The sequence below is a fragment of the Phacochoerus africanus genome, chromosome 14 (assembly GCF_016906955.1).
Source record: "Phacochoerus africanus isolate WHEZ1 chromosome 14, ROS_Pafr_v1, whole genome shotgun sequence".
In the NCBI taxonomy this organism is placed as follows: domain Eukaryota; kingdom Metazoa; phylum Chordata; class Mammalia; order Artiodactyla; family Suidae; genus Phacochoerus; species Phacochoerus africanus.
This window is the reverse complement of record NC_062557.1, coordinates 4,503,153-4,515,568: the sequence shown is the minus strand read 5'-3', so window position 1 is coordinate 4,515,568 and position 12,416 is coordinate 4,503,153. Positions and strand designations below refer to the sequence as shown.

The following is a 12,416-nucleotide window of genomic DNA, read 5'->3' as shown; positions in this document are numbered from 1 at the left end:
GTTAACAAACCTGACTAGGATCCATGAGGATGTAGGTTCAATCCCTGGCTTCGCTCAGTGGGTTAAGGATCTGGCGTTGCCGTGAGCTGTGGTGTAGGTCACAGATGTGGCTCGGGTCTGGCGTGGCTGTGGTGTAGGCCGGCAGCTGTAGCCCTGATTGGACCCCTAGCCTGGGAACTTCCATGTGCTGCAGGTGCAGCCCTAAAAAGACTCCCCCCAAAAAATGTGTGGTGATGAGGTCAGAACTTTGAGGGATCAGAGAAGGGCAGGACTTTGGGGTGCGGGAGGGCCAGAGAGAGAGCAGTGTAGGGGGCTGAATGTGAGGGACAGTGGGCAGCCAGGTTGGGAAGCACTTCGGCCAGAAGCTGGAGGAGCCTGTTCTCCAAAGCCCTGTGGGGGGGCAGGGGGCAGGGGAGGAAGGGCATCCAGGGCAGAAACAGCAACTTCTAGCTCTGCTTTCAAGGTTGAAAGGTCATGCCCGGAGCAGAGCCAGGCTGAGGTCACAGCTCTGCAGGCCGAGAAGGACTCACACTTCCGGTCGCCTCCCTGGATGGTGGCTGGCATTTCCCCCAGCTGTGCCAGAATCTCCGGCAAATTCAGCCCAGCCCAGCCCAGGGCTCCCCTTTTCCTCCCAGGATCCCGGCTCCCCCCACCGCTGCTGAGTCACCAGAAAAGCACAGCAGCCCCACTTAGAAGCAAACGACATCAGGGGCATTTTCACAGGATGTCAGCAGGCAAATCACTGGGTTTCTGCCTCAGTCACGACTCAGTGGAGCTGATTACAGGTAACCAGGAGCCTGGAGGTTTGGCTTGTTTCAGCCTCTAAATTTTCTTGTTCATCTGGGAGTGTCTTGTCACATTATCTCCAACTGGTAGAGATATTGTGTGTGTGCATATGTGTGCTTGACTGTGTGTGCACGTGTACACTCATCTGTGCATGTGCACGTGCATGTGTGTGTGTGTTTACAGCTCCAGGCTGGAGGCCCAGGTATGCGATAGCAGAGATGAGATGGAGTTTCACCTCACAGCGCCCCAGGCAGAAACCTTCCACCCTGGCCACCAGCAGGCATTGTGCCCATGATCAGAAGCCACGCCACGCGCAGCCACACACTCTACACACACTTTAGCAGGAGGCTCTGGAGGTCCCCAGTAGACAGGCCTCAACTCTGAGCAGACAGCCGGGGCCCTGGCGCTCTGTGCATCCCAGAAGCGCTGCCCTGCCTGCCTGCCCCCTCACGGCTGCCCCTCGGCCTCCTGCCTCCTGCCCGACCCGCCTCTCTGGAGGAGCCAAGGTCTCTGCAAGAGGCCAGGCCCCCACCTTCAGGCCCCATCCTGAGGCCGGGCAGGGAAATTACAGCAACCGCTCCTCGGCCCCTCCGGTGCCCTGTGTGCACCACCCGCGTTAGGAACGACCCCCTGCGCCAAAAACATCTCCCCCACCCTTGGAAGAAAACAGTCATGAGTCTCCTTTTTCTTTCACTGTCTGCACATCGGAGCTCCTCGCGGTGCCTAGAGCTCCCCCTTGTGGCGAACTCATGCAAGCACAGCTTCTGGACCCCTGAGGTCCAGGTGCCTTCCTGATACCTGAAAGGTGGCAGAAAGCAGGGGGTCCAAGCACACCCCCTCCTGTCCCCTGCTGACCCGCCTCCTCCCCCAGGGTCCTGGGTGCTCTAGTGGGGTGCTTTTCACCACGCAGAGGCCCCTGGGTACCTGGAAACCACACCTCCCCTGGGACTAAGACCGTTCTCAGGTGTCACCTCGACTCTGGTCACTTTATACCTTTCCCGGCAACAGTCCTTTGAGAGCACATTGAAGGCCTCTGCAGAGTTGCTAGATGGGACGGGGATCTCGGGGAGGGGGAAGAGGGATTCTTGCTTCATCCAGGGACAAGAGCCAAGGGTGGAAAGCTGCCCTTCACGTCACATCCACGGAGCCAGCCCTTGCCTCCCTGCCCTCTTGGAGCACGCACTCCAACCCTGAGAAAAGGCAGAAAGAAGCACTGTTTGTTTTTTTTTAGGGCCGCACCTTCAGCATGTGGAGGTTCCCAGGCTAGGGGTCTAATCGGATCTACAGCTGCCAGTCTACAGCACAGCCACGGCAACACCAGATCCGAGCTGCATCTTCGACCTACTCCACAGCTCATGGCAACACCGGATCCTTCACCCACTGAGCCAGGCCAGGGATCGAACCTGCAACCTCATGGTTCCTAGTCAGATTCGTTTCCACTGCACCGCGACGGGAACTCCAGAAGTATTTTTTTCTTTGCAAATTGTCTGATTATAAGCAAATACCTCTAGAGCACATGCCATGCACCAAGTCCTTTTCTAAGTCTTTTAGTGACCTCAGCTCATTTGACCCTAATGTTTTCAAAGTAGAAAACCTGTAAAATACGAAACCACAAGGAAGGGCAATAAAGCCCCTGGTCCCATCATGCATTTTCTCCTGGCATTTTCCCCACATGCAGAGAGAGGAGCATCTCTGCCTGTGAATTTTTTTAACCAAATTGTGACCATTTTACACTCCTGCTTTCTGCCTCTTCTACTGAACATAACCTCATGACCCGAGGTCCTTCGTCTTGCAAAATAGAATCTTAACAGCTCATTGCATTCCCTCTTCCGTTGTTTCTCTGACCATTCTCGGGGGGGGGGGAATTCTCCTTTTACTAAGTGTGGGAGCCTTGTGATGCTGCTTATATGTCAATTTGGGGGTGTGAGACCAGTAACATTTTCCCAACCCCCCATCTGTGGGTTTCTTAGATGTATTTGTGTCTAGATGTGTGTGCACGTACATGTGTGAACTTATTTGTGTACCTGCTTAAGCTTACTCTATCAGAAGTTATACTTCTAGGAATACATTTAAAAGAATTAAAGGAAGGTATTTGAACAAATATATTGCATATGAATGTTCAAAGCAACCTAAGTGTCCATCAACTGATGAATAAACAAAATGTGGTCCATCTATGCAGTGGAATATTATGAAGCCATAAAAAAGGAGTGAAGCACTGACACAGGCCAGAACATGTGATATAACATCTAGGCATGATGCATGGACATGCTACTCACAGATAACCCTTGAAAACACTATTCTTAGTGAAAGAAGCCAGACACAAAAGGCCACACACAGACTGTTTGACTCCCCTTATACGAAATGTCCAGGATGGGTGAATTCATACAGAAAGGACTGACAGTGATGGGGGGAGCGGGAAGTGATAGCTTAATGGGTAGAGGGTTTCTTTTTAGAGAGAGAAAAGTGGTTGTACAACACTGGGAATGTACTAAAGGCCACCAAATTATTCCCTTTAAAATGGTGGTTTTATGTTATGTGAATTTTACCTCAGTTTGGTTTTGCTTTTTTTTTTTTTCCCATTTAAGAGCCGAACTCACAGCACATGGAAGTTCCCAGGCTAGGGGTCGAATCCGAGCTGCAGCTGCCAGCCTACACCACAGCCACGCGGGATCCGAGCTGTGTCTGTGACCTACACCACAGCTCGTGGCAACGCCAGATTCTTAAGCCACTCATGGAGGCCAGGGATTAAACCCACATCCTCATGGATGCTGGCTGGATTCGTAACCGCTGACCCACAACAATTAACTTTTTTTTTTTTTTAAACAAAAATGAAGTCACGCCAGTGACTCCTTCCAAGCCTGCTTTCATGCAAATTACCTGCATGGTCACATATGACTTCTTCCGGTTTTACCCGTTTCCTGGCGCCCTGACCTTGTGGGAACCCAGCTCCATCATCTCATTCTCCCGTCTTCCTCTGTTTTGTCCCAGGACCTATATTTGTCAGAGAAAGGACACCAGCCCCCATGTGGTATCCGAATGGCTTGTGCTGAGGACTTTGGACTTTATTTTTAGACCATGTCCCAAAGACACAAAATGGCTTTAGCAGCCACAAGGCAGAGGTTGGACACTGGCCAAACGCTTGCAAGATTCTCCCGTCCTGCTCACAAAGCACCTGAAAGCAAGCTGGATCCGTCGCTGCCTCGGCGATGCTAATCCAATAACCAGGGGTTTATTTGTCTCCTTAAGCCGTGCCCAGGAGCGTAGATCCCTCTTAATTCTCCTGGAAGACTGGAAAGTAGTCTCCCCACGTGCCCTTGGTTAGGAAGCAGCCCCGCTTCCTCCACCCACTCCAGGGAGGCTTACAAGAGCGGGGAGAGGTCCCCTCCCCCGAGCCAGACCCTCTCCTCTCCGATCCCATAAAAACTGAGGGGCATCTGTCCCCAGAAAGACTAGACTTCGCACTGGGTACTGCAGGTACACAAGGCCTTGCTGACCTTGGCTGTCAAGGGGTCCCTGTGCCTTGAACTCGGCATCCTAACCTTGAAACTTGGGCACACGGAGAGAGCTCCCGGTTCCCTCCCACCCTCACATCCCGACGTCACCCCCAGCTCGGTCCACGAAAAGCTTCGGGAAGCACCGAGGTGAGCTGGACTACGTCCAGGGTCGGTTTCCATTCTAGCATCTGTCACAGCGTTTGCAAATTGCATATTGGTAAACTGGTTTAGGTTTTTCTGGCTGCAGTGGCAGAGACCTTGAATCAATGTGGCTTTATCAATAAGGGGCTTTGCCGTCTCCAGAGCTGGAGCTGTCGGGGAAGGGCCGGGAGCAGGCTGGTGTCAGCTAATCGACAAGGTCTCAAGGACCCAGCTTCTCTCTCGCCCGGGCTCTGCCTTCCCCAGGGTGCTGACTGTGGCCCCGGGCTGGCTCCCCTCAGGGCTGCCAGGTGGCGGAGGCCGCTCCAGGCATTGCATCCAGAGCACAGCATCCCGAGGCAGGAAAAAAGCCATGAAGCTCTTTCCTAGAAGGGCTCCAGCAGGCCTCTGCTTAGCACTCATTGGTCAGAATGGAGTCACATGCTCATTCCCGAGCCAATCACTGGCCGTGAAAGTATTACCTTAACAGTTTGACCACTGATTCTCAAAGCGTGGATCTCAGAACAGCAGGGAACTTGTCAGGAATGGAGATTCTTGGCTCCCCCATCCCAGAAGCACTGAATCAGAAACGTGGGTTAGGCCTCCGCACACCACATTTTAAAGATTATTAGCTAGTATAATCACCATGGTTTAGCCACAGTTCAACAGGTGACGACCTTACTAACGCCTAATGTAATTTCCTAAGGAACAAAGATCTCCCAAATAAAAACGTCCGCGATTTTACAAAATAAAAAGCATTATGATTTTACATAAGAATATTTGGTCTAGGGCGTTCCCATTGTGGCTCAGCGGAAACAAGCCTGACTAGCATCCACGAGGGCTGAGGTTCCATCCCTGGCCTCGCTCAGTAGGTTAAGGATCTGGCGTTGCCATGAGCTGTAGTGTAGGTCACAGGCTCGGCTCCAATCCCGAGTGGCTGTGGTGTAGGTGGGCAGCTGTAGGTCTGATTCGACCCCTAGCCGGGGAACCTCCATATGCCGCAGGTGTGGCCCTAAAAAGAAAAAATTTTTTTGTCTAGGTTAAACCTGAAATGCTATTAGTTTTTTGTTCTTCCCCCCAAACTGCATGTTGACAGGCTCTCCAGGTGATTCTAACGCATGGAGAAGGTTGAGGGCCCCTGTTTCGGCCTCACCGCCGGGGATGGCGCATTCCGCATCTACCGCTGTGGAACAAAGTACCCCAAACGTAGCGGCTTAAATAACACAACACCACTCGGTTTGCTCTTAAGTCCGTGGGTCAACAGTCCGGCCTGGGCACCACTAAGGCAGGTTTGTGTCTGGAGATTGGTGCTGGCGGTCAGGTGACAGCTGCCCCCGTGGGGTCTCCCACCCTCCAGGAGGCGAAGCCTGGGCTTTCTCACAGGTGCAGGGACGTTGCCAGAGGACACACGTGGGAGCTGCCAGGCCTCTTAAGGTCTGGGCTCAGAAGTTATGCGATGAGTGAAGAATAAATATTAAATGAGGGGAGGCCTGGCCTCTGCCCTCAGCTACAGGGAGGTGGGGCCCTAGGCCCCTGCGGTATCCTGCCTGATGGGGCTTCCGCCTTTGGGATGTAAAAACAATGCGATTTTTTTTTTTTTTCTTTTTACAGCCACACCCATGGCATTTGTAAGTTCTCAGGCCAGGGGTCGAATGGGAGCTATACCTGCTGGCTCACATCACAGCCATAGCAATGCCAGATCTGAGCCACATCTGCAACCTACACCACAGCTCATGGCAACACTGGATCCTTAACCCACTGAGCCGGGCCAGGGATCAAACCCGTGTCCTCATGGATATTAGTCAGATCTGTTACCTCTGAGCCACAGTGGGACCTCCCCAAAACAACGTGATTTATGATGAAGCTTTGGGACAGACCATATCAACAGCAGCTTCTAAAGGACCTGGAGACTGAAGGTCAGCCACGTGGCGGTCTATGATCGGCCCCAGTAAAAACTGGACACTGAGGCTCGGGGAGCTTCCCTGGTTGGCAAGACTCTCGGCCATCGTCACATGTGGCAGCCGTGAGACGGTCACACCGTCCAGGACTCCACAGGGAGGATGACCAGAGGCTTCGTGTTTGAACCCCGCGCTTCACCTGGCCCTCTGGCTGGTTCTCATCGCACCCGCTCGCTGTGATAACACTGCGCTGACACGTACAGCACCTTCTTGAGTTTCTGAAGTTCACTGAGCGAATTGCCTGACCTGAAGGTGTTTGTGGGGACCCCCCACCTGGCAGCTAGCTGGCCTGGGTGGTACTTCCAGGATGCTGGGACCCCAGAACTTGTGGCCGGCGTCTGAATTGAGGGCAGATTGAAGGACGGTCCCCTCAAGGTTTGTGGTTTGCCTGACCTCCGTCCCAGGCCACTGTCGTCACATTCTGAAGGCCGAAGCAAATCTCCAGGCCAGACCAAGTCCAGGGGAAGTAGAGCAGACGTCACCTCTGGGTGGCTGGACGGGCGAAGTCACACGGCAAAGGGACAACCGTGAAGGGACAGAAGGACCTGGAGCCACTATTCGCAACGGATGGCGGGGAAGAGACACAAGACCGCCGTCTCCGGTGTCCAGGTTCCCCCGTTGGGCTTTCCCTGGGAGCTCGTCGAGGGCTGGGAAGGTGGCCTCGCCCCCTGTCCCCGATGCCTGGCTCACATCCGGGACTTGGCACGTGGCAGCAGGTCAGTGTTTAAAGAATGAATGAAACCTGGGCAGCTCTTGGTGAGTGAATAAACTAACCTAACTCCTGTCTTGAGTGTGGCTGCACATTAGAAGCCCCCCCCCGGGGGGGGGGGTTTATACCACCCCCTGAGGGCTGCACCCAAGAGCCATTCATTCCAAAACGGGAGTGGGATGGCACCCAGGGCCTCAGAGGCTTCAAAAGCATCCAAAGGGAACTCCGTGTTCAGCTGAGACGGAGAATCGTCCACACACAGGACTGCTCACCTAGGAGCCTAGAACCTCCGACGAACCTCCAGATGCTGAGATCCACGTTGAGGGCGTGGAAACCAAACAGAAGCTGTCGGGGGGGGGGTGGGGGTGAACACTGACAGGAGCCAGAACCGAGGGCCTGAAAATACAAGGTGTTAAACTTGTCCACAAAGAACCAGCGGGGTGGACTGCAGGGAAACGGGGCCCGTTTCCTGAACCAGCGCTGGGGCTGAGGCCTCTTCTGGTCGTGGCCCTCCCAGGGGCTCTGTTATCCCAGCAGAGAGCACTGCTTAGAAACACTCCACTCTTCCAGCAGGACTTCTCGATGGCTTGGCTGCTGCCCAACCTCCCAGCTCGGAGCTGCGCTGGCGGCCTGGCTCTTGGATTTGGTCTCAACAGTGGGGTTCGGCAGCCAGCTCAGACTGGCTCCCAAGACTGAAATCTTCAGCTCTTGAGCAAACCAATTGTTAAGCAGAGCCATTATTAAAAATATAAATTACGTAAACTTACAACCGTGTAATAAAAAGACGATGCACACTCAAACGCGTCCCTCGCTCATCACCGCATCCTGCCTGACCCCTGCGCTTGAGGTTACTCATGGCTTTTGGATTTACATGGTGGAAGTACCAGGTAATGGTGTAACTTCATTTTGTGTGCGTGTCTAGACTCAAATAGGCCACAGTGGGAGAGCATTTACACCAGGGAAATTGGTAAAAACGCATGGCTTTTTTTCTTTTTTTGGTCCAAACAAATCCGTTGTTAAAATTTACCAGGGCACCCCCTAAATCTAAAGGTTACAAGACTAAGTCAAATGCTCATTCTAGAGTCCTATTCACCTGCTCACCGGCGCCTCTCCAAGGTTCCACGGAGGAGTTCCCCTTGTGGTTCAGCGGGTTAAAAATCTGACTAGTAACCATGACGATGCAGGTTCAACCCCCGGCCTCGCTCAGGAGGTTGCCGCAAGCTGCAGTGTAGGCGGCAGATGTGGCTCAGATCCAGTGTGGCTGTGGCTGCCGTGTGGGCTGGGAGCTGCAGCTCCGATTCAGCCCCTAGCCTGGGAAATTCCATATGCCAAGGGTGCAGCCGTAAAAATGAGTAAATAACAGCTCCATGGACTCAGGGCACACCTAGCCTCCACCTCCCAATATCCTGCCGCCGTCTTGCTTGCTTTCTGCACATCCAGCCACTGAGGGCGTTCACCCCGCATTCCGCCCGGCCAGCCTTTAGGACTGATGAAGGTAATGGCCCTGTTCCCCCAGGTCTGCCTCAGAGTCTGGGGTTGCTGCAGCCTTGACCCAGACCTCCCCCACATCCACACGCCAACCCTGGTCCAGGCCAGGCCCCGTGTGCCTGGCAAGGGAGGTCAGATGCGTCCATCCGGTCTCATGCCGTTGGAACAGGTGCTCTCAGGAGCTGCAGGCAGGGCCCCCAGAGCTCTCTGCCCCCTGTCCCCTCCTCCAAGGGACAATGCCCCCACACCCCAGGCAAGCCGGCAGGGTCGACTGGGACCCAGCACCTCAGCAGGGGTCGTCCAAGACTATAAACATCAGGAGTCTCCACCGTCCGTTAACCCTCTGCCCATGTAACACCCTCGCAGCCTCTCCTGGGTACAACGGCGGTGGGGCGGGGGAGGGGCTGTGGGATGCACCCCAAACCCATCCGACGGGCGCCTCAGAGGGTCCCGTGCTCCAGCCCCTGCTTTGGGCAGACCTAAACCCAACACCCAAATCCCCATCCTTTCCCAGTTCATCACACCCTGATGAGCTTCCCATACAGTCAGGGCCACGGGGATGGGGGGCAGACAAAGATCAACGTCTGCCCATCACCTCTGAACCCCAGAGCCAAGCTGCCCCTTGAAAGGTGTGCTTTAAATATATATTTTCTTTTTTTAAATCAAAAATGAAACTTACTGCATTCCGTGCACTTCGAAGTCTGCACAGCAAAGGAGACTAGCACAGTTTTTAATGCATTTAAAAATAAAAAATGGGGAGTTCCCATCGTGGCGCAGTGGAAATGAATCCAACTAGGAACCATGAGGTTGCGGGTTTGATCCCTGGCTTTGCTCAGTGGGTTGGGGATCCGGCGTTGCCGTGAGCTGTGGTGTAGGTCACAGACGCAGCTCAGATCCCACGTTGCTGTGGCTCTGGCGGAGGCCGCAGCCGCAACAGCTCTGATTAGACCCCTAGCCTGGGAACCTCCATATGCCGTGGGTGCAGCCCTAAAAAGACAAAAAGACCAAAAATAAATAAATAAATGGGGAGGGGGCGCAAATGTACAAAGTTCTAGAGAGAAATTGGTTTTGGCTGCATGCAGAAGATTGAACCCACGCCACAGCAGTGACCCAAGCCATAGCAGGGACCATATATATTTTGATCCTTAACCCATTGAGCCACCAGGGAACTCCAGGAGAAATTCCTTTTATCTAGAGCTGTAACTCCTTTCCTCTAAAGGACACGGCCTAATTCACAGTACTCAGTTATTTTTTTCTAGGCAATTATTCTAATTTTCTAATTTTAACCAAAGCATAATTTACATATATTGAAATGAATCTCCGAAGTATACAACTGGATGATTTTTGACAAATACATACCCCAGTGTATCCCACATGCCTACCAAAATTTAGAACACCTCTCTCACTCCAGAATATTCCCTCATGTCCTTTCTCAGTCCGTGCCTCCCTCCCCCTCCCACCCCAGTCACAACCCCTCCTCTGATTTCTGTCCCATAGATTAGCTTGGCCTATTCTAGAATGTCACAGAAATGGCATCACACAGAATGGACTCTCTTGTGTCTGGTTTCTTTAACGAAGCATAAAGCCAGATAATTACTTTTAGGCAACTTTAATTTTCCATGCAGTCTATGTGCTGGAGAGGCTTCTAGATTTGGAATCTTTGTGTTCAAATTTAAAATAGCTTTTGTTGGGCCAAGCACATCCTCCCTGCCTCCCGCCGCTCCCTCCATGCTTCAAAGACCTGGTTTTATACTAAAAATTTCCAAAGGACCTCTGAGCTTTGGCACTCGTGTCTCGTCCTTGGAGCCGAGGCCAGGCACGGCAGGCCCTGGAGATGCCCCAGGATGGGACAAGGGGGCCAGAGAACATGCAGTTTGATCTAGAAAACAGGAATGGGAAAAAAAAAAAATGCATGAAGGGCGAGTGTACTAATTTCCTATTCCACTGTAACAAACTGCCAGGAATTGAGCAGCTTAAGCAACACACATTCATTGGCTCATAGGCCTGAAGTCTGGGTGGGTCTGTTAGGTTCTCTGCTCCAGGTTTTTAAGGGCAAAAATCAAGGGGTCAGCCTGATCAGAAAGTTCTGGAAAGAAGCTGTTTCCAAGATCATTTGGGTCTTTGCCAAGTTCAGTTCTGCGAAGCTGTAGGACGGAGCATCCCACCGCCCCTCTGGCTGTCAGCTGGGGCCCGTCTTTGCTCTTAGAGGACCCTGACACTCTGGCCCATGCTTTCCACATGCCCCCCTCCAACACTGGCAGGTACAGTGCCCGCCGCACTTCAAGTCCCTCTGCTTCCTCTTCCAACTTCAGCTGGAAAAAGTTCTCCCATTTTAAGGGTTCATGTGACCCCCCCGCCCCTCAGCAGTAAATCCCAAACAGTCTCCCTATTTTAAGATCTCTAATTACATCTGCAATGTTCCTTTTGTTATATGCAAAGCGTGGAAGTCCCCGACACCACCTTCAGGTTGGATCCTTCCCTCGAAAGAGTCACAAGACTTGGGGAGAAAACAAAAAAGTTTGTTCTACTCAGAGTTACGGTTTATTACAGCAGCAGGACACAGGGTGAAATCAGCACTAAGCAGAGGCACCTGGGGCGGCATCTGGGGCAAACCAGGCATGAACATCCAGGTTCCTGCTGCGGTGGGGTCATGTGGACAGCCCTTAATTCTCCCAGCAACCACGGGCTACCACACCCACGGCACACTGCCAACCGGAGATGCTCCCCAGAGCTTTGGTGCCCACTTTTCACTGGGTCTCAGTCACACAGATGTATCTCACTGCCCACGTGGCCCACCTTGGGCTGCAGCCCCTCCAGAGGTCAAGCTCCTATCAGTGGCCCAAGCTCCCCCCCTCAACCAAATCACATCATTGGCACAGATCACCTGGCTGGCCGAGGTCCCCAGGTCAACAAAGGCACTCTTAGCAGGTGGGACCTCCCAAGGGCTCAGAGGTGAGCTTCCAGGAGCAGAGAACAAAGCTCTCACTGCACACCATGAAACGAACGTCGCCAAATGTTCCAGGAGTGGGAGGACCCTTCTCCGTTTGAGTCCCCAGATTCCAATGGAGCAGAATTTCCCCAAGCGTGTCCTTTGGAACCCAAGCCCCTCTGCACATGATGGTGAAGAGACTTCTATGATCAAAGAGCCTTCAGAACCACTTCAGCAGGGTCCCTTCCTCCCTCCTTTCTCAGAGGCCCACGCTGGCTCTCCAGGAACCCTTGCCACTAGAAACTCTGTCCCACTTTCCTTCGCCTGGCCTCCCCCCGGCTGTCTTACCCGCAGAGCTCTTTTCATGCACTTGGGGGAAGTACAATTGCACCTGGAGCAAAATCTTTGCAACCCAAAGCCTTTTGTCTGACCCCTTCCTCACGACAACCGCGACGCCTCACCTCATGTCCGGCGGGGGCTTTGGCACACGTGTCCAGTATCTTTCTTGAACCCCGGCGCTGAGACGCTCTGGATTTGTGGCACCGCACAGTCTCTGAGCCTCTCTGAACCTCAGTGTCTTCATCTGTAAGACAGGAGTTTTGTCGTTTTAATCCCTATCTTGGAGGGTCATTTCTAACTAAATTAAGTCACACACACAAAATGCTTGGTTCATTGTATGCACTTGACGAATGCTAGCTATTATTGTCGTATTTAATTTTTAAGAACTAAAATGTCTTCACTAAGCTTCCCTGGTGCCTTTTCATCACTGCCAACATCAGGTCCAAAGAGCCCACGAAGCCTCTTACAGGATGGTTGTGATTTTAACTTGGGGAAACAGAACACAGCCAGGCTTGCCGGCAAACGGTAATTGATGCTTCTCCAGAGGTTCCCAAAGATTTGCACGAACTAACAAA

General features: G+C 52.8%; 1 long non-coding RNA gene across 1 annotated transcript in view; it reads right to left on the bottom strand.

Annotated features, from left to right (window-relative positions):
* Nucleotides 1–12,114, bottom strand: part of LOC125115044 (uncharacterized) — a 42,559-nt gene extending 30,445 nt beyond the window's left edge. Inside the window, exon 1 of the long non-coding RNA XR_007131969.1 lies at nt 11,964–12,114. This is a non-coding gene — a long non-coding RNA (uncharacterized LOC125115044). The remainder of the gene's footprint in view (nt 1–11,963) is intronic.
* Nucleotides 12,115–12,416: the final 302 nt, after the last annotated feature.